General features: G+C 40.6%; 4 non-coding genes across 4 annotated transcripts; all 4 read left to right on the top strand.

Annotated features, from left to right (window-relative positions):
- The first annotated feature begins 6,198 nt into the window (after nucleotides 1–6,198).
- On the top strand, nucleotides 6,199–6,269 carry trnag-gcc. Its single transcript has one exon. It is a non-coding gene; the product is annotated as a tRNA-Gly (tRNA).
- A 2,805-nt stretch (nucleotides 6,270–9,074) lies between these two features.
- trnag-gcc lies at nucleotides 9,075–9,145 on the top strand. Its single transcript has one exon. It is a non-coding gene; the product is annotated as a tRNA-Gly (tRNA).
- A 2,765-nt stretch (nucleotides 9,146–11,910) lies between these two features.
- trnav-aac lies at nucleotides 11,911–11,983 on the top strand. The gene has a single exon. It is a non-coding gene; the product is annotated as a tRNA-Val (tRNA).
- A 2,317-nt stretch (nucleotides 11,984–14,300) lies between these two features.
- Nucleotides 14,301–14,373, top strand: trnav-cac. The gene has a single exon. It is a non-coding gene; the product is annotated as a tRNA-Val (tRNA).
- Nucleotides 14,374–14,990: the final 617 nt, after the last annotated feature.

Below are 14,990 nucleotides of genomic sequence, written 5' to 3' on the forward strand. Positions count from 1 at the left end.
GGCGTCAGCGTGAATTTCCCTTCCATTAGCAAAAGCCTTGGCTCCCGCAAAGTATGCACTTTTCCCTTCCTTCCTTGCGCTCTCAATCATCGGCCACAGACGATTCAGAGCTTCTTTGTCAAATGCTGTCAGATCCTCAGGTTGTTCTTCTATAAATAGTCATTTTTCTTTGCACTTTTCCCTATACATATCCCTCGCTGTCCTGGAGATGAATCTCATGATCACTGGTCGTGGTGGCTGGTTGTTTTCCCCATCTCTCAGCCTACACAGGCGGTGCACTACATCCAGAGAACCTGCAACAACATTTCACTCCTCGTCCGGGTCTATTGCCCTGCAAATGTCCTTCACTCTTGCTTTGATGTTCTCGTCAGATTTTTCTGCTATTCCATAAATTCGAAGATTTCCTCTCCGACAATACCGGTCATTCTCGTTTACCTTTGACTCCATTTCAGTGAGTTTCCTCTCCTGCTTTGCAACCTAAATTTTAAATTTCGCGTTCTGCTGCTTCGGAGTTTTTACTTCCTCAGCACTGACATCAATCGATTTATTCAGGTTAACGATACTGATAAGTGTTATTTTTCACAAAATCCATGTCATCTGTGATGTTGTCCAGTAGCTGGCTTTGGATGGTTCTTCTTAGCGTCTTTGGAAGTTGCACCTTGGTTGAGGTATTCGGGTATGAATCACATTCACCCCCTTTTTCACATTGCAAACATGAGTGAGTTTCAACCATGCATCTTTTCTCCTTGAAAGTTTCAACATCCATTATCTCAGCAACAGTTTGGTCATGTCCTGATTCCATGCTACTAGCTATGAAGACGTTACCAGGCTAATTTAACTACACACGCTGAAACTTTTCGATAGCTAGCTTGTTCGTTGGAAATCGTCAAAAATATATTTCAATGGTTTGATTAATTACAAAATTATTCAAAATAGCTACATTGTATGGTTAGATATCATTTTTTGTGAAAACAAATAATAATTGCAACTGCAGTCTAAAAATATAAACTTTGTGAGAAAACCCTAAAATTGTTCCTCAGCTAGAAACGTTACACCCTCTCATCTTGAGCGCCCCCCTAAAACTCGACAATAAAGCCAGTTCTTTCCCTTCTGACCTAAACAAAAATATGGCGTGCTGAAACATAGTTAGCTATGTCTTCCAACTGGTAGGCAATATGTCAGCTAACCTAGCTAAAAATCACATGTTGTAATCCCTTTGCTAAAATGTTCAGACTGTGCCAGAAGAAAGCTACTTCAGTTCAAGTAATAAACTGTAGCATCTGCAGAGCATTTTGGGTCAGTTTTATAAAACATATTGTGTTTGCCATACTTCAGTCCTCGTTAGTATAGTGGTCAGTATCCCCGCCTGTCACGCGGGAGACCGGGGTTCAATTCCCCGACGGGGAGAAAAAGCATTTTTCTTAACTCCATTCACCGTTGATTTGTAACTGAGATACCTGAAACGTCACCATTTTACTGGGATAGACATATTGGTTATCATGGGCAAGATAATATTGGGCATGGGAATTCATTATCGTTCTTCTGACAAAGGTAGGTAGAATATGATCATTAAAGATCATGATATGCTATCGAACAGTGTATGTGTGTGTGTGTGTGTGTATGTGTATATATATATAGTGGGGAGAACACATATTTGATACACTGCCGATTTTGCAGGTTTTTCTACTTACAAAGCATGTAGAGGTCTGTCATTTTTTTAATCATAGGTACACTTCAACTGTGAGGGACGGAATCTAAAACAAAAATCCAGAAAATCACATTGTATGATTTTTAAGTAATTAATTAGCATTTTATTGCACAACATAAGTATTTGATCACCTACCAACCAGTAAGAATTCCGGCTCTCACAGACCTGTTAGTTTTTCTTTAAGAAGCCCTCCTGTTCTCCACTCATTACCTGTATTCACTGCACCGGTTTGAACTAGTTACCTGTATAAAAGACACCTGTCCACACACTCAATCAAACAGACTCCAACCTCTCCACAATGGCCAAGACCAGAGAGCTTTGTAAGGACATCATGGTTAAATTGTAGACCTGCACAAGGCTGGGATGGGCTACAGGACAATAGGCAAGCAGCTTGGTGAGAAGGCAACAACTGTTGCCGCAATTATTAGAAAATGGAAGAAGTTCAAGATGCCGGTCAATCACCCTCGGTCTGGGGCTCCATGCAAGATCTCACCTCGTGGGGCATCAATGATCATGAGGAAGGTGAGGGATCAGCCCAGAACTACACGGCAGGACCTGGTCAATGGCCAGAAGAGAGCTGGGACCACAGTCTCAAAGAAAACCATTAGTAACACACTACGCTGTCATGGATTAAAATCCTGCAGCGCACGCAAGGTCCCCCTGCTCAAGCCAGCGCATGTCCAGGCCCGTCTGAAGTTTGCCAATGACCATCTGGATGATCCAGAGGAGGAATGGGAGAAGGTCATGTGGTCTGATGAGACAAAAATAGAGCTTTTTGGTCTAAACTCCACTCGCCGTGTTTGGAGGAAGAAGAAGGATGAGTACAACCCAAAGAACACCATCCCAACCGTGAAGCATGGAGGTGGAAACATCATTCTTTGGGGATGCTTTTCTGCAAAGGGGACAGGACGACTGCACCGTATTGAGGGGAGGATGGATGGGGCCATGTATCGCGAGATCTTGGCCAACAACCTCCTTCCCTCAGTAAGAGCATTGAAGTTGGGTCGTGGCTGGGTCTTCCAGCATGACAACGACCCGAAACACACACCCAGGACAACTAAGGAGAGGCTCCGTAAGAAGCATCTCATGGTCCTGGAGTGGCCTAGCCACTCTCCAGACCTGAACCCAAAATCCCTGCTGCAGTGTGTGCAAACCTGGTCAAGAACTACAGGAAATGTATGATCTCTGTAATTGCAAACAAATGTTTCTGTACCAAATATTAAGTTCTGCTTTTCTGATGTATCAAATACTTATGTCATGCAATAAAATGCTAATTAATTACTTAGAAATCATATAATGTGATTTTCTGGATTTTTGTTTTAGATTCCGTCTCTCACAGTTGAAGTGTACCTATGATAAAAAAATGACAGACCTCTATATGCTTTGTAAGTAGGAAAACCTGCAAAATTGGCAGTGTATCAAATACTTGTTCTCCCCACTGTATATGTATGTGTGTGTATACATATACAGTATATCACAAAAGTGAGTACACCCCTCACATTTTTGTAAATATTTGAGTATATCTTTTCATGTGACAACACTGAAGAAATTACACTTTGCTACAATGTAAAGTAGTGAGTGTACAGCTTGTATAACAGTGTAAAATTGCTGTCCCCTCAAAATAACTCAACACACAGCCATTAATGTCTAAACCGCTGGCAACAAAAGTGAGTACACCCCTAAGTGAAAATGTCCAAATGGGGCCCAAAGTGTCAATATTTTGTGTGGCCACCATCATTTTCCAGCACTGCCTTAACCCTCTTGGGCATGGAGTTCACCAGAGCTTCACAGGTTGCCACTAGAGTCCTCCATGACGACATCACGGAGCTGGTTGATGTTAGAGACCTTGCACTCCTCCACCTTCCGTTTGAGGATGCCCCACAGATGCTCAATAGGGTTTAGGTCTGGAGACATGCTTGGCCAGTCCATCACCTTTATCCTCAGCTTCTTTAGCAAGGCAGTGGTCGTCTTGGAGGTGTGTTTGGGGTCGTTATCATGTTTTAATAGTGCCCTGCGGCCCAGCAATGCTGGCAGCACTCATACGTCTATTTCCCAAAGACAACTTCTGGATATGACGCTGAGCACGTGCACTCAACTTCTTTGGTCGACCATTGCGAGGCCTGTTCTGAGTGGAACATGTCCAGTTAAACCGCCCTATGGTCTTGGCCACCGTGCGGCAGCTCAGTTTCAGAGTCTTGGCAATCTTCTTGTATCCCAGGCCATCTTTATGTAGAGCAACAATTATTTTTTTCAGATCCTCAGAGAGTTCTTTGCCACGAGGTGCCATGTTGAACTTCCAGTGACCAGTCAGTATAAGGGAGTGTGAGAGCGATGGCACCAAATTTAACACACCTGCTCCCCATTCACACCTGAGACCTTGTAACACTAACGAGTCACATGACACCGGGGAGGGAAAATGGCTAATTGGGCCCAATTTGGACATTTTCACTTAGGGGTGTACTCACTTTTGTTGCCAGCAGTTTAGACACTAATGGCTGTGTGTTGAGTTATTTTGAGGGGACAGCAAATGTACACTGTTATACAAGCTGTACACTCACTACTTTACATTGTAGCAAAGTGTCATTTCTTCAGTGTTGTCACATGAAAAGATATACTCAAATATTTACAAAAATGTGAGGGGTGTACTCACTTTTGTGATATACTGTATATACACACACACACACATACACATACACACACACACAGCAAAAAAAGAAACGTCCCTTTTTCAGGACCCTGTCTTTCGAAGATAATTTGTAAAAATACAAATAACTTCACAGTTATTCATTGTAAAGGGTTTAAACACTGTTTCCCATGCTTGTTCAACGAACCATAAACAATTAATGAATATGCATCTGTGGAATGGGCCAAAATTCACCCAACTTATTGTGGGAAGCTTGTGGAAGGCTACCCGAAACGTTTGACCCAAGTCAAACAATTTAAAGGCAATGCAACCATTTACTAATTGAGTGTATGTGAACTTCTGACCCACTGGGAATGTGATGAAAGAAATAAAAGCTGAAATAAATCATTCTCTCTACTATTATTCTGACATTTCACATTCTTAAAATAAAGTGGTGATCCTAACTGACCTAAGACAGGGAATTTTTACTAGGATTAAATGTCAGAAATTGTGAAAAACTTTGTTTAAATGTTAAATGTATTTGGCTAAGGTGTATGCAAACTTCTGACTTCAACTGTATTTAGACAGTGAAGCTAACATTTTTGTCTCTATACTCCAGCATTTGAAATTTGAGTTCCAATATTTTATATCGGGCGGTAGTACAGAATATCACCCTTTATTTGAGGGTTTTACCTTAGAAATTAAAGCACTTTATGTATATAGTTGTCCCCATGCCTCCCACGTGAGGAAGTCATAAGTATTTGGACAAATTCATTCATAGTGTATCAAGGTTATCAAAAATCTAGTGTTTGGTCCCATAGCCCTTGCACACAATGACTACATCAAGCTCGACAAACTCGTTGGATGCATTTTCAGTTTGTTTTGTGTTATAAAATAAACGCTGATATTCTGTACTGTCACCTAATCAAGGGACTTCAAAATCTAAGGTTATTTACGCGATTGAAAATCTTACAGAATGAATTATAGTGCGTGTGTATAGTGCGTGTATGGACTGGCTCTACCAGCAGGAGCTTGGCACAGCTACAGAACCTGTAGTGAGCGGGTAAGGTCTGCCACAACCTGGCACACACACACTCTTGGCCTTGAATACCTCAAAATGAGAATGTTCTGACTTTATCAAGTACATAGAGAAATATCTTCAATTTGTTTAGAAAATGAACCACGAGCTACAATTGTTTTTGGCTACGCAAAATCCAATTGTCCAATTAGAAGCATTGATCATATGATGTCATAGACAAAATGTCAAGTAGATCTTCTCACCAACAATTTTCGTTGTCGAGGAGCTGTTAGTGAACATGACTGCAGTGCGCAGTGTTTAAAATATATGCATGGAAATTACAGTTATTTGAATTTCTTATAAGAAAATTATTTGAAACGCAATCGATTTCTGCAGCATGCGGTTTCAGGAACATTATCAAGAAGAGGCACATGCACCTTCGCCAGAAATATCACCGTCATTTGACTCTTGGTGAGTTGCAAATACATTACGTCTATAATTGATACAGAAATTATATCTTTACTCCAAGCAAAGTCCATGTACGTTTTTGAAATGTTTGGTTTTAGAAAATATTCATCCATCCATCATTGACTTTGTGTGGACATTGCTCGTGTTTGGAGGCCTAATGTGGCCAGGTGCATACTCGCTTAGGCCTGAGATATACCCTACGAATGGGCACATTGATTTTGACTCTGTGTATTATAAAAATGTAGCTACTGACAGTCTCGGATAATGGATTAGGTCAACAAGATATCAATAGATTAATACGTATTCTCATTTGAACTATACATTATTTTATTATAGTATTATAACAATGTTAATAGATCTTGCTTTTCTATAGACAAGTAAGCATTGGTGGTTCAGTGGTAGAATTCTCGCCTGCCACGCGGGAGGCCCGGGTTCGATTCCCGGCCAATGCATCAATATCTTTTTCTTCCGTCATTCACTTTATTTTCTTAATTAGCTCATCTGTTCTTCACTCTTTTTGTAGCAGGTTAACCCACTCCAATCCTCACTTTTAAAAAATATGTATAATTATTTGAACAACTAAGGGTAGCTATAGCTAGCTAGTGTTGTTGATAACGTTATAAAACTCGACAACTGATAAAGCAAGTTCTTTCCCTTCTGACCTATACAAAAATATGGCGTGCTGAAACATAGTTAGCTATGTCTTCCAACTGGTTAGCAATATGTTAGCTAACCTAGCTAAAAATCACATTGCTAAAGTGTTTAGACGGTGCCAGTCGAAAGCTATTTTAGTTCAAGTTAGAAACTATATTACCTGCTGAAAACACATTGTGTTATGAAACACATTGTGTTATAAAACACATTGTGTTATAAAACACATTGTGTTAACGGATCATCAGTCCTCGTTAGTATAGTGGTCAGTATCCCCGCCTGTCACGCGGGAGACCGGGGTTCAATTCCCCGACGGGGAGGAAAATATTTTAATTAACTCCTTTCACCGTTGATTTGTGACTGAGATACCTGAAACGTCACCATTTTACTGGGATAGATATATTGGTTATCATGGGCAAGATGATATTGGGTATGGGAATTCATTATCGTTCTTCTGACAAAGGTAGGTAGAATATGATCATAAAATATCATGATATGCTGTCAAACAGTGTATGTGTGTGCACGCACACACACACACACACACAGCACAACCAACCCTTTTTCAGGACCCTTTCAAAGATAATTTGTAAAAATCCAAATAACTTCACAGATCTTCATTGTAAAAGGTTTAAACACTGTTTCCCATGCTGCCATATGTTTTTGTGCTGGTCAAAGGCAGTCAAGTCTGGAGTGAACCAAGGGCTATATCTGTTCTTAGTTCAACATTTTTTGAAAGGGGCATGCTTATTTAAGATGGTGAGGAGAGCACTTTTAAGGAACAACCAGGCATCCTCTACTGACGGGATGAGGTAAATATCCTTCCAGGAGACCCGGGTCCAGGTTGATTAGAAAGGCCTGCTTGCAGAAGTTTTTTTGGGAGCGCACATTTTTATAAAACACACAGTCAAAATCAATGTGCCTATTCGTAGGCTATATCTCAGGCCTAAGCGTGCATGCACCTGGCCACACTAGGCCTCAGAACACGAGCAATGTCCACACAAAGTCAGTGATGGATGGATGGATGGACATTTTCTAAAACCAAACATTTCAGAAACGTACATGCACTTTGCTTGGAGTAAAGCTATCATTCCTGTATCAATTATAGATCAAATGTATTTGCAACTCACCAAGGGTCAAATGGTAAAAACATTTTTTTTTTAAATTGTCAAAGACTCCAGTCACCCAAGTCATAGACTGTTCTCTGTGCTACCGCTCAGCAAGTGGACACACTTACTGACAAGTTGTGGCTGCTCTGCGTGATGTATTGTTGTCTATGCATTCTTGCCCTTTGTGCTGTTGTACCATGTTTTGTGCTGCTACCATGTTGTTGTCATGTTGTGTTGCTACCAGGGTGTGTTGTAATGTTTTTTTTTTTTTTTTAATCCCAGCCCCGTCCCCACAGGAGGCCTTTTGCCTTTTGGTAGGCCCTCATTGTAAATAAGAATTTGCTTTTAACTGACTTGCCTTGTTAAATAAAGGCTAAATAAATAAAACATAAAAGTGGTACTGGAGCACCAAGTCTAGGACCAAATGGCTCCTTTAGAGCTTCGACCCCCAAGTCATATGACTGCTGAACAATTAATCAAATGACCACACAGACTATTTACATTGACCCCACCCTCCCCATCTATAAATAGTCACTTTCCCCCTACTTTCATGTACAAATTACCTCGACTAACCTGTACCCCTGCACACTGAATCGGTACCGGTACCCCCTATATATAGCCTCATTATTGTTGTTTTAATTTGTTACTTTCTATTATTTTTTTACTTTAGTTTATTTGGTAAATATTTTCTTAACTCTTTCTTGATCGGCATTGTTGGTTAAAGGCTTGTAAGTAAGCATTTCACAGTAAGGTCTACCTACACCAGTTGTATTCGGCGCATGTGACAAATACATTTGGATTTGATTTGTAAACACTTCAGATGGAGAAACCAATGGCAGACGGAGAGACACAGAGCAATGAGCGAGTGAGGGGATGAAGGAACAACAGTCAACATTTCCACAAAAAAAAAGGCTCTAAATGTGAACAACACACAAGTTACCCAGGCTTACAGTTTTCAAACACTTTCCCCATTTCTGTCTCTCTGTATCTAGTCTCTGCCCCACTTTGCATATCATTCATCAACTCTCTTTCCCTAAAGGTCTCAGTTTCCTCTATTGTGATCGCTCCACTTTCACCCCAGCTGCCAAACTAACCCTGATTCAGATTAATATCCTACCATAGTAAGTTACGAAAACCGGATTTAAAGATCGGCTGGTAAGGGTGCTTTCGAGCAGCTAGATGTTCTTTACCATTCAGCCATCAGATTTGCCACCAATGCTCCTTATAGAAGCACTCGCACGTCCTGTTTTGTTTCATGCCTAAACAACAACCTAGGCCTGATTATGCAACCATTTGGATCAGTCTGGTTCTATTCTCCACAGTTTAGAAGGTCCCGAAAGGGACATTAGCAGGCCACTCATACGGTGTTGGCCTTTTACATTTTTGTATATATTTTTTTCTTTAGGATGTAGCTGGTGTTAAGATAGTAGGCATACTAAGTGTATCCTGTGAATGGGGTAAGGATCTTATTTATACACCTTGTTTTTGACACGTATATAAGCATTGGTGGTTCAGTGGTAGAATTCTCGCCTGCCACGCGGGAGGCCCGGGTTCGATTCCCGGCCAATGCAATGATATGTTTTGTTTTATTTTCTTTCTATCGGTTCTTCACTCTTTTTTTTTTTTTTGCATGTTTACCCACTCCAATACCCGCTTTTTAAACATATGTATCATGATATGAACAACTAAGTGTAGGTATAGCTAGCTAGTATTTTTGATACTATTATAAAACTCGACAACTGATAAAGCCAGTTCTTTCCCTTCTTACCTAAACAAAACTCTAGGCTAGGACTGGGAAACTGGTCAGAATTGAAGGAATGATGGATGGCGCTAAATACAGGGAAATTCTTGAGGGAAACCTGTTTCAGTCTCGAGTGATTTAAGGGGAAACATTTAAATGTGTTGGAATGGCCTAGTCAAAGCCCAGACCCCAATCCAATTGAGAATTTGTGGTATGACTTAAAGATTGCTGTACACCAGCAGAACCCATCCAACTTGAAGGAGCTGGAGCAGTTTTGCCTTGAAGAATGGGCAACAATCACAGTGGCTAGATATGTCAAGCTTATAGAGAGTTGCAGCTGTAATTGGGTGAATACTTTCGCAAGCCACTGTAAATCCCCCCATGTTCCCTGTTTTAAGAGATGATGACTACTCTACTCCTACCATTGTCAACTTTCCCCTGACATGAATTGAAGTCACAACGTGTCTAAAAAATCACATTTTGAAACCTCTGCTAAAACCTTTGCTAAAATGTTCAGACTGTGTCAGTAAAAAGATATTTGAGGCACAGTCATACATTGTATCACGTGCAGACAATAATTCAGGACAAGTTTTATAAAAAACATTGTTGTTATTTCTTCAGTCCTCGTTAGTATAGTGGTCAGTATCCCCGCCTGTCACGCGGGAGACCGGGGTTCAATTCCCCGACGGGGAGGAAGATTATTTTCTTAACTTCCTAACTCAATGTTGATTTGTAACTCAGACCTGACATATCACCATTTTACTGGGATAGACATTTGTGTACATTATCCTCTTAAGGATCGTACCCTTTTTTTCAATTTTCACCTAAAATGACATCTAACCGACTGTAGCTCAGGACCTGAAGCAAGGATATGCATATTATTGATACAATTTGAAAGGAAACACTTTGAAGTTTGTGGAAATGTGAAATTAATGTAGGATATAACACTTCAGATGTGGTAAAAGACAAAAAAATTCAGATAGGAGTCTAGGTGTAATGTAGATTTTGGCCAGCAGATGGCAGCAGTGTGTGCACATTTTCAGACTAAGCCAGTGAAGAATTACATTATTGCCAGGATTTTGCCCAAATGTGCCGATTTGGTAATTTGATACATTTTAAAGTACATAACTATAGAGAACATACAGAAATGCCATGGTAATTAAACATTTAATTTTACACACTCCCAGGAATGTCATACATGATCAATCATTAGCTTATACACTTACTTTCACTCATAGAGAAACTTGTTGTCCAAACCTACAATAGCACAGCTGTAATGGAATGTATCTGCTATTTTTATTTACAGCTATAGTGCCTAGCAAAATTATTCATCCCCCTTGGCGTTTTTCCTATTTTGTTGCATTTCATGTAATGGACATTCACAAAATAGTCCAAATTGGTGAGGTGAAATTAAAAAAATATACTTGTTTTAAAAAACTCTCAAAAGAAAACTGAAAAGTTGTGCGTGCATATGTATTCACCCCCTTTGCTATGAAGCCCCTAAATAAGATCAGGTGCAACCAATTACCATCAGAAGTCACATAATTAGTTAGATTGCACACAGGTGGGCTTTAGTTAAGTGTCACATGATCTGACACATGATCACAGTGTACATATACACCTGTTCTGAAAGGCCCCAGAGTCTGCAACACTATTAAGCAAGGGGTACCACCAAGCAAGTTGCACAATGAAGACCAAGGAGTCCGCCATACAGGTCAGGGACAAAGTTGTGGCGGAGTACAGATCAGGGTTGGGTTTTAAAAAAAATATATACGAAACTTTTAACATACTCTGGTACTCTGGTCAGATGAGACTAAAATTGAGCTTTTTGTCCATCAAGGAAAACACTATGTCTGGCACAAACCCAACACCTGTCATCACCCCGAGAACACCATGCTTCACTGTGGGGATGGTATTCTCTGGATGATGAGGTGTTGGGTTTGCGCCAGACATAGCGTCATGCTGTGTGGATGTTTTTAATCGGCAGGGACTGGGAAACTGGTCAGAATTGAAGGAATGATGGATGGCGCTAAATACAGGGAAATTCTTGAGGGAAATCTGTTTCAGTCTCGAGTGATTTAAGGGGAAACATTTAAATGTGTTGGAATGGCCTAGTCAAAGCCCAGACCTCAATCCAATTGAGAATCTGGGGTATGACTTAAAGATTGCTGTACACCAGCAGAACCCATCCAACTTGAAGGAGCTGGAGCAGTTTTGCCTTGAAGAATGGGCAAAAATCACAGTGGCTAGATATGTCAAGCTTATAGAGAGTTGCAGCTGTAATTGGGTGAATACTTTCGCAAGCCACTGTAAATCCCCCCATATTCCCTGTTTTAAGACAGTGCGCTCTGACGTACGGTTTTATATGAACCGTGGGGCAGGTCCTCCCACGCTGTCATGTCACCCATCGACGTGATTTTGTTGTTATTAATGCACGAACTGCGCGAAGCGCAAGAGATATGATCCATACTTTCAACAGTACTGAAGGTCTAAAAGGTATGAAGTAAATCTTGATACACATTGTATGATACTGGGTAGGCTATTTGAACATTATTAGATTAGGGTTATTTAGAGTATTCATGCTTACTGTGTTCAGTTTCCGTAGTGTAGTGGTAATCACGTTCGCCTAACACGCGAAAGGTCCCCGGTTCGAGACCGGGCGGAAACATTTTTTTCAAAAAGTAAATGGCTATGGCCAATGTCTGAAATTAAACAAATAAATACAGTATTCGTAGGTTGTACATTTTGTCACTATTGTTTTGAACTATTGTTATTTTGTATTGTCAATTGGCGCTCACGAATGAAAATGTAATCAAAAGTGAGCGTTATAGAGGGGAACAGAAGCCGCAGCATACATGTTCCGGAGAGTCTTAGCTTTTGGGAATGGGGTCATAAAAGCTGGTAAAAACGGTTCCAAAAGTCCAAAATTCAAAAGAAAATAAAGTCAATAGGCCACATTGTCTTCAGAAACCCCTCCCTTGGTACCGCTTGTTTCTGTTTACCAGAGCGAGCGTTTGATACGTGTTCTCCTCTACCTTTTCTGGCTGGCAACGCGGTGACACAGGGAGGGAGACAGGGGGAGTGGGCTGTCTGGATCCTTGTCTGCGGCAACTGGGGGTGGGTGCCTGGAGGATGTAATTGCCAGAGAGGGGAATTGTGGGGGGTCCCTGGGTTTTGGGGAGAAGAGGCCCCTTTGTATGGGGCTAACCTGTCCCGGTGCAGTGTCACCTTTCTCCCCCTGGGAGAAAGCTGCACCTGGTAAACAACTTCCCCTACCCTCTCCAGGACACTGCAGGGTCCCACCCAGTGACTGTCCAACTTGGAGCATCTGCCTTTTTTCCTTAGAGGGCTGTAGACCCAGACCAGCTCCCCAGCCACAAGTGCCTTCCCGGGGTGTGCACGTCGTAATTCCTCTTCTGCCTTACACCTGCATTCACAACATAAAGAGTAACAGATCATTCGTGGTGAGATTCTTTAACTCTATTTCTGGCACCAACTTTCAGTTTCCGTAGTGTAGTGGTTATCACGTTCGACTCACACGCGAAAGGTCCCCGGTTCGAGACCGGGCGGAAACATCTTTTGCCAAATGGACAAATGACTGAAAATTACCAACGGAGTGGCTGCGGATCCGATTTTTTCTATGACCCAAAGCTTCTGTGCATGTGCGAATCACGCTATTACTCTTAGAGAACAGGCTACTCTGGCAAATGGTGCTTGTTTTAGAAAGTTAGATCAAAACTGAGTCAATGTCTGCAAGATCACATAATGATATTATTCTACATAACATAACCGAATATAATAGTATTACGTACATAGTTTAGCCTACCTATCTGCTCTAAAAAAATATTCTTATGGTGGCCAAATCACTTTTTTTTGTCGCAATCCCTTCTAACGTGTCCTTCACAGCCTTTGAGCATCCATAGAGGCGAACAAAGTACATGTTCCAGAGTTTTAGCCACCGCCGGCCCGCTAATTAGACAGGATTCTGTAGCAGCCTATAACGGCAGATTGACGAGGGCGGTATTTTCTGAGTTTAACTAACCATGACGCACCTCTTACAACAAGACATTAAACCTCACATAGTTCTGCCCCAAAACAATGACAATTTCCCTCAACCAGTGACATATTTGGCTTTTTAGTTGAGCGCTGATGCTGCTCTGTGATAAACAGTGCCCACAAAGGCAGGGGCACAAAATATGTTGATTGTCCATTCCCAGCGCGCCTCTCCAGGGTGCTTTTGGAGAGAAATATAGCTCCACCAAAGTTCGGTTTAAAAAATCTTCGAACAATCTTAGACGTCTGTTTGTTTCAGATTTTGTCTGGTCTGGACCATCTTTGATTTGGCCCAAACATAGATGTCTATTAATTAAGTATTTTTTTCAAATTGAATTCAGGAAAACATCAGGAAAACATCAGGAAAATACGTATTTTTCAACGTCTGGAAAATATGCTTTTTCGACGTTCTGTAAAATATGTATTTTAAACATACGGAAAATATATATTTCCAACTTTCATTCAGAACCTAAATCGAAAATAAACTGAGCCACTTTGGCTTCAGAAACCTCTCCAATGGTACCGATAGCTTCTGTTTACCACAGAGAGCATTTCATTGTCTTTTTTCCCCTCTACCTTTTCGGGCTGGCAAAGTACCAGGATGTTGTCTTTTGGTTTTGAATCTAAATTTAAAGACCTGAAATTGAAAACTGAATATATCTGAGAAGTTGAATATATGAAACTTTAGTCAACTTGAAACCCTAACCTAACCCTAACCCTAACCCTATATATATATATATATTCTTCTCGAAGTTGAATCTATGTAATTTTAGTCACCTTGAAATTATATATTCATATACTACAATAGCGAAGCGAATTAGAATATATAGAATATACAACATAAAGAGTAACAGATTATTCAAATAATGGATATGCATGCTCTCACATCTCGTGGTGAAGTTCTTTAACTCTATTTCTGGTAATATCTTTCAGTTTCCGTAGTGTAGTGGTTATCACGTTCGCCTCACACGCGAAAGGTCCCCGGTTCGAAACCGGGCGGAAACATGTTTTGTCAAAATAAGACCAGTGACTAAAAATTAACGGAGTGGTTGCGAATCCGAATTTTCTGTGACCTATCCGAAAGCTTCTGTGCATGTGCTGATCACGTTATTTTTGCAAATCTACCATTCCAGTGTTTAACTTGTTATATTGTATTTACTTTGCCACCATGGCTTTTTTTTTTTTTTTGCCTTTACCTCCCTTATCTCACCTCATTTACTCACATTGTATATATACTTATTTTTCTACTGTATTATTGACTGTATGTTTGTTTTACTCCATGTGTAACTCTGTGTTGTTGTATGTGTCGAACTGCTTTGCTTTATCTTGGCCAGGTCGTAATTGTTCTCAATTTGCCTACCTGGTTAAATAAAGGTGAAATAATTTTTTGTTTGTTTCTGGTGTCCTTTGACAGCTCTTTGGTCTTGGCCATAGTGGAGTTTGGAGTGTGACTGTTTGAGGTTGTGGACAGGTGTCTTTTATACTGATAACAAGTTCCAACAGGTGCCATTAATACAGGTAACGAGTGGAGGACAGAGGAGCTTATTAAAGAAGAAGTTACAGGTCTGTGAGAGCCAGAAATCTTGCTTGTTTGTAGGTGACCAAATACTTATTTTCCACCA

The sequence above is a fragment of the Oncorhynchus mykiss genome, chromosome 30 (assembly GCF_013265735.2).
Source record: "Oncorhynchus mykiss isolate Arlee chromosome 30, USDA_OmykA_1.1, whole genome shotgun sequence".
NCBI classification, from domain to species: domain Eukaryota; kingdom Metazoa; phylum Chordata; class Actinopteri; order Salmoniformes; family Salmonidae; genus Oncorhynchus; species Oncorhynchus mykiss.